Source organism: Dromiciops gliroides, chromosome 4 (assembly GCF_019393635.1).
Source record: "Dromiciops gliroides isolate mDroGli1 chromosome 4, mDroGli1.pri, whole genome shotgun sequence".
NCBI classification, from domain to species: Eukaryota; Metazoa; Chordata; class Mammalia; order Microbiotheria; family Microbiotheriidae; genus Dromiciops; species Dromiciops gliroides.
This window is the reverse complement of record NC_057864.1, coordinates 17,832,748-17,848,819: the sequence shown is the minus strand read 5'-3', so window position 1 is coordinate 17,848,819 and position 16,072 is coordinate 17,832,748. Positions and strand designations below refer to the sequence as shown.

Below are 16,072 nucleotides of genomic sequence, written 5' to 3'. Positions count from 1 at the left end.
ATATTGACTGGCTGCCTGCCCTTTCACCTTCTTAAAAATCTCCAATGATTCCTGATTGCCACTAGTATAATGTGTCACTTACAGACTTACACAATTTGTCATCCACCTGCCTTGCCAGGCGTTTCCCGTTTCTCCCCTTCGCACTCCCCATTCCAGTCCAACTGGCCTGCTGATTGGGCTCTATATGTGACACTTAATCTCCCACCGCCTTGCCTTTGTACAAGCAGCCCCTGAATGTCTAGAACAGGGCTTCTTAAATTTTTTCCACTAACGACCCCTTTTCACCCCAGAAATTTTACATGACCATGGGTATATAGGTATGGAAATCAAAGGTTTACTCCCAAAGTTTTTGCAACCCCCACATTCAGTTAGGCTACCCCATTTAGGGTCCTGACCCATAGTTTTAGAAGCTTTTGTCTAGAACATACTTCCTGCATCACCTTGTAGAACTGCTGATTTTCTTTGAAACACAAAACCCTTTCTTGTTTTTCCCCAGTTAGGAGCTCACACAGGCTCTCTCTGTCTCTCTGTCTATCTCTCTCTGTCTCTGTCTCTCTCTTTTTCTGTCTCTTTCTGTCTCTCTCTCTCTCTGTGTCTCTCTCTGTCTCTTTGCCTCTGTCTCTGTCTGTCTCTGTCTGTCTCTCTCTATCTTTCTCTCTTAATTCCTTTGTATTTTATTTGGGTTTATTGACTTGGGTACTTTGTGTGACCACCCTTCCCCTCCACATAAGCTCGTTCAGGGCAGAGATTGTTTTGGTTTTGTCTTTGAGGCCTCATCTTATCCCTAGAGTCTAACAGTGCATTTTGTGCAATAGGTGCTTAATATTTGACTTGAATTGACTTACATTCCTTTCCAAAAGCTTTTTGTTCCTGACTTTTTCCTCCTCCTTTCTTCCAACCTCCAACCCCAAGAGTTTGATACTTGGACTGCAGAGTCTAGAGGCTGAATTTATTTTTCTCTTTAGATCAGCTCTCCAGCCCCTCTATGTGGCTCTGTCCCCTCTTCCCATTTTTCTGGACCCTTTCTCTGGGGGTGGGGGTGGGGAGGACAGCAGACTTGTTGCTGTCTTTCTCAGTTAAGAAGTATAAGAAGCCAGGGATCTGCCAGCCACAATCCCAGGCTGGATCATTAATCCAGATTGGAGGTTAATCAACTGCAAATTCCATTAGCTTCATACAGAGGGGAAAAAAAGAGCCAGCTTCACGTGGGCTCCAGAAGTCATGCAGGGGAGGGTGGGTTTAACAAGGGGAGCTCTCAGGTATCTGCTTTGGCATTCATCTCCCACCTGCCCACCCCCAGGCCCCTAGAGGAATATTCTCTAAGGAGGAGAGAAAGAAAGAAAGAAGGAAGAATTGTTCAGATCATCTTGAAGGAGGAGTTGGCCAGTGAGTCTTCCATTTACGGGGGGGGGGGGGGGGAGAAGGGGGTGGATCCAACTTCTCTTTTCTTCAAAGTAGCAAAATTGAGACTTTGGATTAAGTTGTTCAGGCCTCCATAGGATCACAGAGCTAGAAGGAACATTTGACATTATGTAGGGCAACAACACACACACACATACACACACACAGACATACAAACATACACACAAACACACTTCATAGAGGATGCAACTAATGCCAAGAGAAGTTACATGTTACCCAAAGACACGGAGGAAGTATGTGGCAAAGCCAAAATTCAAATCCAGATCCACTGATTTCAAATTCAACATTCTTTTCCCTTTACTACAACATCTTCCCCACTTTTTACAGCTGAGAGAACTGAGGCCCAGGGAAGGGAAGGAGCTTGTTCAAGGTCACAAACTTAGTAAATAGCCAAGCCAGAATTTGAACACAGGTCCTGAAATGGATAGAGTACCAGGCCAGGAGTCAGGAAAACCTGAGTTCAAATCTGGTCTCAGACATTTACTAGCTGTGTGACCCTGGGCAAGTCACTTCACCTGTTTGCTTCAGTTTCCTTATCTAAAAAAATGAGCTGGAGAAGGAAATGGCAAACCAGTCCAGTATATCTACCAAGAAAACGCCAAATGGGGTCATAGAGAATCTTCTGAAACAACTGAACAACAATCAACCTCTAATTACAAACTCTGTGTATGTGTGTGTGTGTGTGTGTGTTGTATAATTTCCCCCAATAGAATGGAAAATCCTTGAGAACAGAAATTGTTTCATTTTTTTTTTCATTGTATATCCAGTGCATATGAAAGTGTCTGATACACCTTGGGCTTTGTTTGAATGGCTGGGTCTCCCTATCTCACCCAGGGCGGGTGTCTCTATCTTACCATGCATGGGCCCAGTCACTACCAATTAACACTGGAGACCAGAGTCTTCACCTGCTCCATCTGTGGACTGGACTGGTTCACTGGTTAGGCAGACTGATGGCCTTCTCCAGTCCAGTTCTCAGAGGCTGACCATATTGGTGCTGGCCTGGGTTCTGACACCCAGTTTTAGCCCTACTGGAGTTTAGAACTCCAAAACTTATACTTATCCAACAGTCTCACTTTCCCCCAGGAGAAATAATTACAAGCAATTGCGCTGGACGCTTACTGAGTGAATAATAACAGACATTTTTGGAGTGCTTCAAGGTTTACAAAATACTTGATATACATTTTTAATCTCATCTTCCCTTGTACAAGTTACTTGCCTAAAGACACAATTTTGGAGAATAATGCTGGAATTACAGATTTCTCTGCCTTCCTGAAGGATCTAAATAAGAAATCTTTCAATCTAGAGCTGGAAGGGCCTTTTTGTTGTTCTCCAGTTGTTTCAGTCATGTCTGACTCTTTGGGACCCCATTTGGGGTTTTCTTGGCAAAGATACTAGAGTGGGGGGGGCAGTGAGGTGGGGCAGTGGATAAAGCACCAGCCCTGGATTCAGGAGTACCTGAGTTCAAATCCAACCTCAGACACTTGACACTTACTAGCTATATGACCCTGGGCAAGTCACTTAACCCCCACGGCCCCACCAAAAAAAAAAAAAGATACTAGAGTGGTTTGCCATTTCCTTCTCCAGCTCATTCTATAGATGAGGAAACTGAAGCAAATGGTACGACATGGCACATAGTAGGTACTTAATAAATCTTTATTGATGGAGTAGCATAACATTTCTGAATCTCAGTTTCCTCATCTGTAAAATGAAAAAATTCAACAAAACGTCCTCTGAGGTTCCTTCTAGCACTAATTCTGTGAGGTATTATATTTGAAACGTTTTAAAAGCCATAAAGTACTTTATCATTTTAGTTATTATTCATTATTATTATTATTGACAAATATGGCAATGTTTTACATAATTATACATTTCTAACCCATATCTGATTGTTTGCCGCCTCAGGGAGGGGAGAAGGAAGGGAGGTAAAGGGATAAAAATTGAAATTGAAAACTATAAATAAAAATATTTATTATAAAAAAATTAGTAGTAGTAGTAGTAATAGTAGTAGTAGTAGTAGTAGTAGTATCCTCTGGATTACTGAAGATATTCAAAACCAGTATCTAGAAATAGGGTGGTATAGTGGCAAGAGCACCAGATTTATTATCAGAAAGGCATGGGTTCAAATCCATTCATTCCAATGTTTTCTCTCTTTTAATTATCTCCTAATTATCAAGCATATAGCTTGCTACATATGTATTTATTTGCATGTTGTTTCACCATTAGATTGTAAGCTCCTGGAGGAAGCACCTGGGGTCCTTTTTAACCCCAGTGCTTAGCACACTCCCTGACACTTAGTAAATGATTAATAAGTGTTTATGGAATTGAATTGAAAATCTATAACCCATTGCATCAGCTGAATGACCCTGATAAAATTATTTAATCTCTCTGAGTCTCAGTTTCTCCATCTATAGAGATAGATGGTAATACTCTACCTGCAGCACCTACCTCCCAGGTTTGTTCTGAAGCTTAAGTGAGGTTACATATGTGGAGTACTTTGTCAATTTTTATACCCTACTATGTCTTCTGTTATGATGAACATGATATTTTTTTTTAGTGAGACAACTGGGGTTAAGTGACTTGCCCAGGGTCACACAGCTAGTAAGTGTTAAGTGTCTGAGGCCAGATTTGAACTCAGGTACTCCTGACTCCAGGGCCAGTGCTCTATCCACTGCACCACCTAGCTGCCCCTGAACATGATATTTTAAATACCCTCCAATCTTTTTAAGGTGAAAACCAAAAAGTTGGGCTGGCAAATGAAAGAAATCTATGTTTGCCTATATCAAACTAATCATTGGTTAGAAAATCACCTTTATTATTTATGAACAGCTCTAGAAGACCAGAGAAGGGCTTGGATTGAGTTTAATTTGGGAATCACAGGGGTGTGGTGGAAAGGACTGAGAATTTTGCATTTCAGGTCCTGGGTCTTCATGCCACCTTTGCCATTTGATGGTTATGTGATCAAAGGCAAGTTGTTTCCCCTTTCTGGGCTGAATTTCAACATCCATAAAATGTGGGCATTGGCCAAAAAGATTTCTACAATCCCTCCCAATGATAACATTTTAATCTTACATTTATATAGCAAGTTATATATGCTTCTGCGTACAATAGGCGCTTAATAAATGTTAATGGACTGCCTCCCAGTGTGACCTCAGCCAAGGTGGCACTTAACCTGTTTTGGGCTCATTTTTCTCGTCTAAAAAATGAAATGATTGAATTATTTGGTCTCTGGGATTCTTAAGTTTAATTTTTTTGTCTTTGCATAGTGCCTGGAATGTAAAAGGAACTTCATAGGTGCTTATTGATTGATTCCACCTTTGTATCTATGATCCTATGGCTTCACTTGAGGCTCACAATAATCTTATTGGGGGGGCGGGGCAATGAGGATTGAGTGACTTGCCCAGGGCCACACAGCTAGTAAGCATCAAGTGTCTGAGACCAGATTTGAACTAAGGTCCTCCTGAATCCAGGGCCGGTGCTTTATCCACTGCACCATCCAGCTGCCTTGACTCACAACAATCTTAATAATAACAATAAGTAATAATAAACATTTATTAAGTTCTTACTGTGTACCAGCTAGGTGGCCCAATAGATTGATCACTTGATTTGGAGATAAGAGGACCTGGGTTCAAATCTGACCCCGGATACTTACTAACTGTGTGACCCCGGACAAGTTGCTTAACCCTGTTTGCCTCAGTTTCCTCATCTGTAAAATAAGCTGAAGAAAATAGCAAACTACTCCAGTATCTTTGTCAAGAAAACCCCAAATGGGGTGACAGATGATCAGATATGACTCAACAACCACAACAAATGTACCAGGTACTGTCCTAAGCAGTGGAGATGCAAATACAAATAAAAACAAGAACAATCCCTGCCTTCAAGGAGCTTACAACCTAATAGATTACAACTGTATTATTTCAATTTTATAGAGGAATAAACTGAGCCTTAGGGAAGTGACTTGTCCATGGTCCTTGTCCACACAGCAGACAAGTTTCTGGATGTTGAACCAGAGTCTTCCAGGTTCCAAGTCTATTGCTCTATTTGGAATATAAGCTCCTTGGAGACAGGAATTATTTTCATTTATTCTTAGTGTCCCCACCTCTAAGTACCATGTCTGATGTGTGGTAAGTGCTTAATAAATGCTATTGATTGGTCGGTGTTCCTCATGCAAAAAGACATTCCCAACCCAGAGACTGTGGACAGTGGACAGAAATGGTTTTCTTGCATCCACCCCTCTGCATATGAATTTCTTATATGTTTATTTTTGTATTTTGTCTCCTCTGCTAGAATGTGCTCTCCATGGACTGTTTCTGTTTTTTCTTTGTAATCCCAGTCTTTAGTGCAATGCCTGTGCACTACATAATCAGTGCATAATAAATGCTTGTTGACTGAATGATCGACCTACACACTCCACCACATTGCCTCCAGTCTTGTGACTGCAAATGGCACATCATTATAACCCAAATAAGTTTCCCCAAATTTCTCTTACTCGCTGACTTTTTTTGTGTATTTTCTCAGCTAATTATTTACCTCATCCCGCTACAGGTTAAGGAAAATATTGTCACCAATAGAAACAGGAGGGGGAAAAAATTCCAAACATCCCATTGCTGGGAACTCTCAAGGCACCCTCCTCATTCTAAACAGGGCCCTTTCTGATCATAGTTTGTGGTAGAATGAAAGATGCGATTGTTTGCAGGGGATGAATATGGGATCCATGCTGGCTCAGAGGGCAAAGGTCACCCTGCCCAAGGGTCCCTCTTTCTCTGGCACTGCTTCCTTTGTATAGCATAGTTTGGCAGCGATCTCCCCGCGCTGCCGGCTACCTGCCAATGCAGCTGGTACTATGCAACTGTCTGGTAGAGACAACAAAGCATCACTCAGCAACCAGCAGCCCTGCGTGGGGCCCCTTTTCTCAAATGACAAAGAAAGATGGGCTATACATTCGCCCATCGCCGCCCATTAAAGGGATTCTCCCATTGCATTGCTACAAGTTATACTTAATTATGTAGAAGTCACTGGAGCCGGGAGTGTTCTGTGAAGGAAGGGTTTGCTCCACACTGGGAGTGTAGGCAAATGGCCAGGGCTGAGGGGAGGGGGAAGAGGGGCCGGTCCAGGTCTAGCTGATTGAGAGTTCGGGTTGGAGAACCAAGGACTCAGACGTCCCATGGAAAACAGAGAAGCATCAGTTCCTAGCAAGTTATTCGGGTATCCTGGGTTCTGATGGCGGACTCTGGCAGGGAGTAGTGACACAGCTGAGGGAAGCAAGAGCTGCCCAGCAGCTTCCTCCTGCCCTGCTGCCATTCTTGGATGGCCCCATCCCCCATCCCCCATCCCCCATCCCCCATCCTCTATCCCCATTCAGGAAGCTGTGATCAGAGCTTTTCAGTTTTGTTTTGTTTTGTTTTTCCCCCCATTTAAGACTAATTTTGAGCAGTTTATCACTTGGCTCTAATGCATTTGCTCTGGGCTAGAATCAGCAATTCCTGCAACATAGAGATAAGGCCCATTTGAAAGATGGGGAAAGAGACTGAGGAGCTTGTTACCCACTGTTGAACAGCTAAAAAATGAAAATCGAATGAATTCTCCCCCGTTTAGATTGGGGGTGGGGGAGGAACATGGCTAATTTAGTGCAATTTTCAGAGATATTTCTGTGGCATGCACTCCTTCCCTGAGCCCCCTTCTATTAATCCATACAGCTCATATCTAGGGAAACCCTCCCTGAACATGCCCAGCTCAACTTCTTTTGGTAAGTGTTTGTCAAACATCTTCCTAGCCCTCTGATGTCACCAAATCCAAAGGATACCTGTGGTGACCTAGGGAGTAAGGAAAGGTCATGTTCACTTTAACATACCCCCCCTGTTTGCATGTAGTTTCCAATAAACCTGGAGATGGGGGAGAGGGGGGTCCGTCACCCTTGATTTATTTCTATTTTCTTGGCCCTTTGTACAATCCTCTAACCATCATCTGCATGTCTGGCAACTTTGTAATAATTGTTCACCAAATTCTGTCAGAGAGATGGTCCCTGTTTGGGATGATTCCACTGCAAAGGCCAGGCTGCACTATTTCCAATACCACCACCTTCCTCTCTCCCCCACCCCCACTTCCCCTGCCAATCTTCTTCAGATTAAAAGAAAATCCCAGGGAAACAGGACACAATGGGGGCAGATGAAAGTCCCCAGTCTTTAGTTTCTATCTTTCCTCCTTGTGTCTAATTTTCCATTTCTGAGTTGTTCTGATCTCGGCTATTTGCAATTGTTATATATAATTTAACATTATACAAAAGTATTGTCATATCAAACATAGTGAAATGGAGTCCAAAAACACCATCTGGTATTTGGGAATGCACTGTGAGTTGGGAACGTGAGAAGAGATATTCTTTGCCACTTTGCTTGGGACCCAGCCATTAGCAATGTAATTGCCAAGAAGAGGTGACAGGCCCCAGGCTTTAATGCAACTGGGTTGTTGGGTTGTTTTTTTTTTTTCCTCCCTCTTCTGCCTATTAACTCTTGTGAGTCCTGAGTAAGCTAGAAGAGGCACTCTGAGGACAGAGCAGAGAGAGAAATGAGAGCCAGGGGAAAGACAGGAAATGATCCCATTGTATTTTGGGTAAAAAGAGTAGACTGAAAAATCAAATGAGCTGGAGAAATGAGACAGGGGTGGGGGTGGGAAAGAGCAGAGTGCATTTGTCCTTTAAAGTTCAAAGATGATTCTGTGAGTGGATTTTCCATGATTAGAATCCATCTAGCTTTATTCTCAAATGCTCTCAAAGTCCTCATTAGTGTCCCCTAATCCACCCCAAATTACAGAAATCTCAATTGTGAAGCTCATTCTATCAACCTATTTGATTTCTCACAATTTCCTATCCACTCCCCCTGGATTTATCCAAAGCGGAGAATAAAAAGCCTTGGTCCTTCGCCCCTTTCCCAATATCTGCAGCAGTTTGGGAGCCTGGCACATGAAGAAACAAAGGAAAGCAGCGTGCATGGCACCCATCCATCCGTGGATGGGCATTCCGCTTGGCCAGCTCTGCCAAGAGAGCCGTTAAAAAAAAGAATAATACTCCTATGGGACAAGAATAGGGCTCCAGCCTCCTACTGGAAGATATTTGGGGGGGGGACTTTATAGCTAGAAAAAAAATTACCGAACAGCAAGGGAAAAAAACCCACCACCACCCACCCAACATTGAAATTTCTCAGATCTCTATTCAATCTGGCATTCACAACCCAGCCCTGTCTCAGTTTCAGACTACAAAAATAGTTTACAGGGGTCGCCGTCATTTTCCCTTTTCCGAGTGTTAGGAGTTGGGATGTGCTACCCAGAAGTGCCACTGAATTTACACGGAATCAAATGCTATCTGGTGGGTGGGTGCATAGCTTGCCAACTCATGAGCGGTGAAAGCGAACCCTCTCAGTCTAGCTCCTGTTTTTAAATATTTATATCTCCAGTAGACTTTTTTATTTGGGGCGGGGGGATGGAGCTGAAGCAGAAAGTTCTCCTTCTGTCTATCATTCCAACCAGGCAGAGTGGTGAGATTCTCAGGACCTTAATTTCCTCAAATTGAACTCCATAGGTAGTGAAAAGTGAGGGAGGGGGAATAAGGAGATTTTCTCTTTAGGAAGGTGACTCAGAGCAGTCTTTCTCAAAAGTCACATCAATTGGGGCCAATGCCAAGTTCCCTTGAGGTGCCCTCCCATTCATAACTTACCATAGGATCATAGATTTACAGCTGAAAGGGACTTCAGAGACCATTGAAACATGTCCCCTCATTTTACAGATAAGGAAATCGAGGCACAGGGATGTTAAGTGATTTGCCTGAGATGACACAGCTAGCAAGCATCTGAGAATATTTTTGAATCTGGGTCTTCATGATTCCTATCCACTACAGCAGAGTTGTCTGGCAACACTTTTGCATGCCACCAAACCAGATTAAAATATAATCAGGAAATATTTAACCAAAAAAAAAAATCAATAAAAATACAACACAACATAGATAATGTTGATATGTGGTTTTCTAAGCCATTACATAGCCCATAGGCAGCCTCATGTGTGGTCTATTGGCCCCTAACTACCTGAGCTACTGGCTGTTCCCCACATGGGAAGTGACATTTCTTGCCCCTGCCTTGGAACAGGCTCTCCCCCATTCTTGGAGTGTACTCCTCTCCTACCCTCACCTATTGTTCTTCCTTCAAGGCTTCCTAGTGGGACACTTTTAGATCTTCCCTGCAATCCCTGTTATTGGTGGGGCTCTGTCCGTCATCAAATTATTTTGTATCTTTCTACTTCCCTAGACAAGTAGAGTGTAAACTCCTTGCAGTTAGGAAATGTTACATTCATTCTTGACTTTGTATCACTGGCTCCTAGCTTTGTGCTTTGTACATATTGTTGCTATTGTTCAGTCATGCCCAACTCTTTGTGACCCCATGGACCACAGCACTTTGAATTAATAGCTATCAATTGAACTAAATAGTCCCGTTGAGCAGGAATAAGGAGCTGAGACTTTAGTGGAAGTCTGCCCAGATAACTCTTATCTAAACATTATTTCACAAGGCTATTCCCCTGCTCAGAAATCTTCAGTGGCCCCTGTCACCTCCAGGAGAAAGGTCAAATTCCTGGGGCTGAGTCTCTCCAGTCTGGTACCAACTTCAGCCTTATTTCCCACTATTCCCTGACACAAGTAGTTCTGACCTTCTAAAGTCAGTTGCAAAGGTCTAATTGTCAATGAAAACTTCATGAATTTCCTCCTCTGAATCTTTGCTTATGGTACATCCCCAGCTGCCCCAAATCCCTTCGCATTTCTCTCATTTCCTCCTCTCCAAATGTCACCTCTACTTTAAAGCCCATCTGGAAGCCTGTCTGTTCCAGGGGTCTACTCTGACCACTCCAGTCCATAAGGCACCCTGCCTCAGATGACCCCCCGGCATCTAACCACATACTGCCTCCTGACATCTTTCACCTTAATTCTTTTTTGTGTGTGGCTTCAAACATGGTGCCTCTAATTCATGCTACTTGGGAGGCTGAGGCTTGTGGAACCCTAGAGCCTGAGAATTCTGCAGTCTGACTAAAGTCAATAGTAAGTACAGCACCAGTTATGGGCAGTCAACAAGAGAAAGGGATCATCAGGCTCCTCAGGGAGGCTCCAACTGGTCTAGGTCACAAGAAAAGCAGGTCAAAGCTTTTGTGCTAACAAGCAGCTGTGAGTGACCACTGCCTGCTGTACTTCTAGCCTGAGTCAGATAGGGAAATTCAGTCTCAAAAATCAACAAAACAAAGAATAAAACTTGTCATGTGAACATATTTTGTCTCCCCAGGGAGACTATGGGCTCCCGGGGAGGAGAAACTGTGCATTTGTAATAGAAATAGAGATTAAAAGCTTTTCCCCTTCATTTTATAGACTAGGAGACTGGAGGCTCATGGGGTCAAACAGGTACCAAGTGACAGAGCTAAACTTTGAGCCAGTGACCTTGACACCAAACCCAATGTCTTTCCACTGCACCAGGGCTTCTTCACCTGGATCCCATGAAGGTCTCCTCAATGTTTTAATAGCTGTGTTTCAAGATAATGGGTTTCCTTTGTACTCCTATGCAATTGGTTTATGTATTTAACATGATTCTAAGAAGGGGGTCCATAGGTTCCAGTTGACTGATTGCCACAGATGTCCAGCATGTAAAATTGTCTCCCCCATTAGATGGTGAGCTCCTTAAAGGCAGGGACTGTTTTTTGCCTCTTTTTATATCCTCAGCTCTTAGCACAGTGGCTGGCACATAGTAGGCACTTCATAACTGTTTCCTGATTGATTTATTGATTGACAAAAGGACTAAAAACCCTGGCACCATAGCCTGGTGCTTCCTTTTTTATTATAATAATAAAAAATGATGGTGGTGGTGGTGGTTGCAATATAACATTTTAAGGTTTGCAAATCCCTGCACATTCTCATTCTCACAACGGCCCCATAAGGAAGATAATGCTGTAGGATAGTCCTGTCAGTCATAGCCAACTTTTCCCAATCCCACTTGGGGTTTTCTTGGCAAAGATACTGAAGTGGTTTACCATTTCCTGCTCCAGCTCATTTTACAGGAGAAGAAACTGAGGCAGGCAGGGTTAAGTGACTCACCTAGGGTCACACAGCTAGTAAGTGTCTGAGCCCAGGAATATAAGAGTTTTGATTCTCATTTTACAGATGAGAAAACTGAATTTAGGGAAGTTAGTGATGTTCCCAAGGGCACAGAGCTAGTAGGTATCAGGAGCATCTGTTAAACCCAGGTCTTTGGGGCATCAACCTCCAGCACTTCCTAACATCAGATTGCCTTGGGTATACAAACTAGGTGCATACACTGTGTGAGTGGCTTTGCAAATAGTGGATGCTCAAAAACCAAGTTAATGAGCAAGTAAATTTAATCCTGCTGGGTCTCAGCTTCCCCAGCTGTAGAACAGAGATAATCACATCTGTTGACAGACTTGCTGGATAATAAAAATGAAGATTCAAACTCTGCCTCAGACATTAATTATCTGTGTGACTCTGCCTCCACTTTCTCATCTTCAAAATGGGCATCATAATAGCACTTACCTCACAGAGGTTTTGTGAGACTGATGAAGGAATATATACAAAATGTTCCACAAACCTTAAAGCACTAAACGAATGGGACATATTAACTGTGAAAGGTTTCACAGTGTACCAGATAGGAATTCCATTTTGACTGTTAGTTACAGTGCAGATGATGACTGGAATTGGGAGAGGAATTTCTTCAATTAGAATTCCTACATTGATGAAATCACAAGACAGAAGGACCAGCCCTCTGATTTTTTGGTTTAGGCTATTCCCAGATGATGCAGCTAGGTGGGACATTGGGTAGATTGCTAGGCCTAGAGTCAGGAAGACCTGAGTTCAAATTCTGCCTCAAATACTCACTAGCTTTTTGACCCTGAACAAGTCACTTAACCTCTCTTTGTCTCAGTTTCCTCAACTGTAAAAATGAGAACCCTGGAGAAGGAAATGGCAAACCACTCCAGTGTCTTTGCTAAGAAAACCCCATAAACAGAGTCTTGAAGAGTTGGACTTGACTAAATTATTTAACAACAACATTCCCAAATGAGGAAATTCCTTCTGCCAATGGAAGTCAGTTCCTCCTCTGCAATGGTTGGATTTGTATAGAGTCACTTAGAGCACTGAATGGTTGATTGACTTGTCCAAGGTCACACAGTCAACAGGCCCCAGAAGCAAGCCTTGAGCTCAGATTCTCCTGGCCCTGAGCTCCATTCAGAACATGTTCTGCCTCTGTTAAGACAATACCAATTATGATGGACATTGACTCAGTCCTTAAAAGTCTTCAAAACCAATTCTGCACATTATGGTTGCCATGATGTTTTGAATTAAGATCTAAGAGATGGTGATGACTGAATTTCACTTATGCTATTCAACTTGTCCTGGCCTGGGGGCTGGGCTTTCCCTTGTGAGGAGCAGAGGGGTGCATTGTCCACTGGGCTAGAGACAGGACAGGAAGAGGTAAGGAAGTGATCATGGCCAGCTGCCCAGAGTAACCTGAGCAAATGAGCAGTTATCGTGGAAATTGGTCCAGCACACCCTAAGAAGGTCCCTGCCATCCCTGCCACCAGCTAGACTTGGCCCAACATAGGAGCCGCCAAGCCCTCTGAGTGAAGCCGAATCACTTTCTGAATCTTTCAACCCATCTGACTCTTTCTTAACTTCGAGAGTTCTCTATTTTCACCTGTTTCTGGCACTGGACATTTATGGGTTTGCTTGCACAAAATAGACAAACAGCATTTAAATTCCTTCAGTTCTCCAGTCCCAGTTCATTGATCCCAACTTCCAAAGCCACCGAGGGGGCTACTGGAACCATTCTCTATAAACACAATTCATGTTTATATGGCTCTTTCAGATCTGCAAAACACTTTACATACATGATCTCAGCTGAGCTTTAGAACAACCCTCCATGGTGCAATTATTCTGTCCATTTTTCAGGAAAGGAAACTGAGATTGGGGAGAGGTTGAACAATTAGCCTGGGGTCTCTCAGACCACAAGTGGCATTCAAACTCAGATCTTCCTAATGCCAGCACACCACCAACTTACATCTCCCAACTGCCCATATTCAGCTTAGTGTTTGGCTATGAGATAGTCAAATATAGCACGACTTGTGTCCACCCGTTGTAAAATGAAAACAAAAGTGAAATGTTAAGAGTGGAACAATGAAAAACTGATTTGTAAAGCTACCTGAGAGCTCTCCTTGGGAGGCAGAGGAGAGAACCAAAGAAGCATCCATTAAGTGCCTACTTTGTGCCAAGCATTATGCTCTACACACCTTACAAGTATCATCTTATTTGAGTCTCAGAACAACCCTAATGGTGGGATGCTGTTGGAATATCCATTGTTGAGGCAGCTAGATGGTTAGTGGATAGAGCACCAACCCTGGAGTCAGGAGGATCTGAGTTCAAATCCAGCCTCAGACACTTAACACTTACAAACTGTGTGACCCTGGGCAAGTCACTTAACCCCAATTGCCTTGCCAAAAAAAAAAAAGGAATATCCATTGTACAGTTGAGGAAACCTCAGTCAGAAAGAGGTTAAGTGCCTTGCTTGGATGCACTGGATTTAAAGCCAAGTCTTCCTGACTCCAAGACCAGCCCTCTCTACACTGCACCAGCAGCTGCTAAAGAGAATGAAACTGCTTTAGGTCACAAATGGAGCAGGTTGAGATAGAGGACTTGGGTCAGAATCCCATCTGTGCTACCTCCTATGAGTAAGTAGTACGGGGATAGGTGACAAATCTCTTCCAGTCTTTAGGCATCAGCTTCCTCCTCTAAGCCCCTTTAAGATCCCTCCTCACTCTCACACTGTGAGTCAAGGACCCTCATTCCCTTTTCTGTTCTATTACAAGCCCCGCATCATTAGCCATGTCATGTTCAACACCTTGAAAGATCAAGGGAGCTACAACTTCTTATGTCTTGACATCCTTTCAAATCGATCCCCATTGGAAGCACTTCATACCTTCTCATCCTAGAAGCACATTTCCGTTGATTCTGTGGAGATCTTGTGTGCACATGGTGAGTTATACATTGTATCCCTAGCTAGACTGTGAGCTTCTTGAGGGCATTGTCCTTATTGTTGCCTTTCTTCGTAACTCTAGGAATCAGCACAATGCCTGGCACTGCCTAGAGCTTAATAAATATATGTTGGCTGATGGATTCTTTGTGAGTAGGGATTGTTTCATTTGTTTGTACTTATTTTCACTGTCCCCAGCACCATGCCTGGCATATAGCAGTCACTTAATAAATACATGTTGATGGATTCTTGTTCTTGTCTTTCCATTTAGTCTTCATGAATGATGCTAGGGATATGCTGGAGTCTGCTCACGCCAGCTCATGAGAACTGGTTGTTAAATGTTCAGTGTGAGCATTTATGCTAGAAATCAGCAAATCCTACAAATGAAGTCCCTTCCTAGTCAACTCTGGGCCTGAACTCAATTTAATGTTATTAAATCCAGCAGAAAGTAAACTCTATCAGGATGGTTTTGTGTCCCTAGCACTTGGCATACCATAGGCACTTGTTCATTTACTTGTTGACTTCAATTCAATTCATCAGATGCCTGTGTATTTAATCACCTATCATGGGGGAGGCGTGATTGGTTTGTTGTTTGGATTTGTGCAGGATACAAAAATGAATGACATAGTCCTTGCTTCCAAGAAGCTTATGTTACTTTAGGGAAGAGGACAACAGAAGGGACTATCTAACACAAGGCAGAGTATGGCAGCACAGTAAGAGAGATATCAAGTCATGCAGGAATTTGCAAGCAGGAGAGAGCACTTCCAGCTAGGAAAGAAGATTTCATTTAGAAAGCCGCCTATAGGATGGATTTTGAAGAGCAGGACAAAAGTGGATAGCTCAGGGAGAGGAAGAATTCACAGAAAACCCTTAATGTCAGAATTGGAAGGGATACCAGAGATGATCTAGTATATACCTCTGAAATTTACCCTACCTATGCTACACAAATTATTCTCAGAAATTAGGAAAGCAGGGGGCAGCTATGTGGCACAGTGGATAAAGCACTGGCCCTGGATTCAGGAGGACCTGAGTTCAAATCTGGCCTCAGACACTTGACACTTACTAGCTGTGTGACCCTGGGCAAGTCACTTAACCCTCATTGCCCTACCAAAGAAATTAGGAAAGCAAACACTCTACCTAAACCAGGGAAAGATAAAGCCAAAAAAGAGAGAGAACTATAAACCAATATCAGTAATGAATTTTGATTAAAATATTTTCCAAATATCCTAGGAAAAAAGACTCTAGTCATCTATTTTTTTTAATGATTCACTATACTCAAGTTGAATTTATACCAAGGACCAAGGGTGGTTCGATAATAAGAAAAAAAATTTAATTAATCATATTAAATACATCTCCCAAGAGTAGTTGCGCCCAGTCCTTTGGTTTAAGGCTCTGAGTGAGGGGGAATCCACTAACTCCCAAAGCAGTCTATTCCACATTGGACTAGTGCTGATCACACTGGGAGGAAACAGCTTGGGCAAAAGCAAAAAGACAAGTGTGTATTGGTAATAGCAAGTTTGGCTGGAGAGAAGGGTGAGTCAAAGGACTCACACAGTGTAGGACATCACCTGCTTTCCCCAAACAGCTTTCAGGGGGCA

At 42.9% G+C, this 16,072-nt stretch overlaps 1 protein-coding gene across 4 annotated transcripts in view; it reads left to right on the top strand.

Moving 5' to 3' along the window:
* The window catches only part of NFIA (nuclear factor I A), a 708,739-nt gene that overhangs the window by 28,401 nt on the left and 664,266 nt on the right, over positions 1-16,072 (top strand). The gene's annotated exons all lie outside the window — the stretch shown is intronic.